Consider the following 2,513-nt stretch of genomic DNA (forward strand, 5'->3'; position numbering starts at 1 on the left):
AAAAAGCTCTTAATCTATTAATCCTTATTTTATCTAAATTTAGTAAGTTTCCCTATATTAAGTTAAATTAAGCTGCAGGCTTTACGCCTAGTAGTACCTTTTTATTAATTTTTTTAAGTTTTAGCTTTGCAACTATACTCTCTCTAGAACCTAAAAACTTTAATTTCTCGTAAAGTGCTAAGCAAGTTAAAAAAAAAAATATTGCCCAATCTTTAGTTAGTATAGTTTACAGTTAAAACTACAATAGTATTTAATTATTTTTAATCCTCTAACTTTTATTTACTAATTAATAAAAATATTCTTAGTAAATACTTTTGCAGTAGTTAGTTTTTAATAAATCCAAAAATTTTACTTCTAACAATTAAATACTAATGCCCCCAACTATTCCTATTAATTATTATAGTAGTTTTAAAAACTAACAAAATAAAACTGTATATTCTATTTTATTATTCTATACTAATATATTTAAGCAAAGGCTTACTTTAAATATTCTAATTTTTTCAAAGTAAAAGTCCTAGTCCCTAATACGCCTAGTAAAGGGCATAAAATTTTCTAAAAAAAAAGCCTAGCTAAACAAGTACACGCAGTAAAGTAAACCTACTAGCTAAACCTAAGTTTTAATTACAAGCTTTTTAACTGCAACAACTTTAATATACGCTATTAGAACTAGAATTACTGCAGCTGCTAGCACTAAACTTGCCCTCCAATTATTCCTTATTAAGAAGTTTAAATTATACTTATTTTAATTACAAAACTTAAAAAAGCCCTGTATTAGTATTTATTATTACTACTTTTCTATATTAGAATTAAGTAATTTGCGCGCCTACTACTTTCCTTAAATATAGTAGCTGTTTTTTAAGCTCCTTTTCTAGAATTAAACTCTAATTCCCTATTACCCATTAAAACTATAGTAAGCTAATACTTTACTATTAAAAATTAATAAGGCAGAAATTTAAATAAACTATTGCTGGCGCAAAGCTATACAATTTGTAAAATTATTATAAATTACTAAAAAGCTCCAAAAAGCGTTAGTTTTTTATTTAATAAATATATTTTTCCCAAAATTAGGGTTTTTAGCATATATTAGCTCTAGAATTACTATAGTTATCTAAGTAGTAAAGTACTATTAAATAAATAATAACTAATTTAATAAGCTATTTACAGTTTTACAGTATAATTGCTTATACTTAAATATATATAGCTTAATTTTTAAAATAAGCATATAACTACTAGCAGAATTAACTAAGTAATAATTCTATATCTAGGCGCACAAAGCATGCGGGCACAAATCCCCTAAAAAAAATAAAAAATACTAAATAAGTAGCTGCACAAAGCAGCGCTAGCTGCTTACTACAAAAGTATACAAGGTACTAATACTATAAGCAACTAATTTAATTGCCTCTACTAAATTTTTTAAAATACAGTTTAAAATAAAGTATTACTAGTATTGCTGCTAAAAAAAACCCGCACTATACGCACTTTAAAAAAAAAAAACCTATAATTACTTTATTACACATGCAAGCGCAGATATTTAGCAAAAGTATTTTTAAAAATTTAATAAATAATTAGCAAAGCCAGCTATTTACAAACCCTAAATAGTACCTATTTATAAAAATAAACAGGACTTTAAGTATTAACTGCAAAAACAAGTATAATGCTAAAGCGTTACTTTATAATATAGGCCTTAACTAACCTAATTAAGTAAAAAACAGCTGCCCAGCTTCTAATATCGTGCTAACTAAAATAAATATTGCTAGCTAATATCTAAAAAATAGGGCATATAAATACAGGACTATAAATACGCAAGCTGCTTACTAACAATGCCTAAGCTATTACTAAAAAATAGTAGAAAATAAATGCAAGCAAAATAGTTTTTAAGCTACTTTTTTTATACTATGCACCCTACTAATAGCTAGCTTCTAAGTATAAAAAGCTTTTAAAAGCCTTTTTTATACACAAAACTAATAAGTACTAGTATGCTTATTAATAAAGCACTTTGCAGCAAGCAGATTAACTTAATTAAAAGCTTATTATTACTACTACAAAGAAGGAAAAATAGGCAAAAAAACTAGTATACTAGCTTTATTTTTAAGCAAAAGCCTATTTTATACCTTACTATTAACTATTATTTACGCTTTAATGCCCTTAAAGCTTACTGCAAATAGTAGTAAACAGAATAGTTATATTTTTAAAAACCTTAACTGCCTTTTTTATATAATATATAAAAGTAATTAACTCCGGTTTTTGCATCGCGGGGTAGATATAGTAAAAAATATATTAGAGCTTAAATTTTTACTAGCAAAATTGCAGAAATATGCGCAGCACTATACAAATTATAAACTTATATTTACTAACTTACGCAACATAGTTATTTTTATTTTCTAGAAAATATTTTTAATTATAAAAAGTATAGAGAAAGTAGGTATATAGTAGTAGTAATAACTATAAGCTTAAATTAATATATAATAGCGTTCTAGTAGTAGTTCTAAATACTATTATTATATAATTATTAA

Source organism: Cucurbitaria berberidis (genome assembly GCF_010015615.1).
Source record: "Cucurbitaria berberidis CBS 394.84 unplaced genomic scaffold K460scaffold_9, whole genome shotgun sequence".
NCBI lineage: Eukaryota > Fungi > Ascomycota > Dothideomycetes > Pleosporales > Cucurbitariaceae > Cucurbitaria > Cucurbitaria berberidis.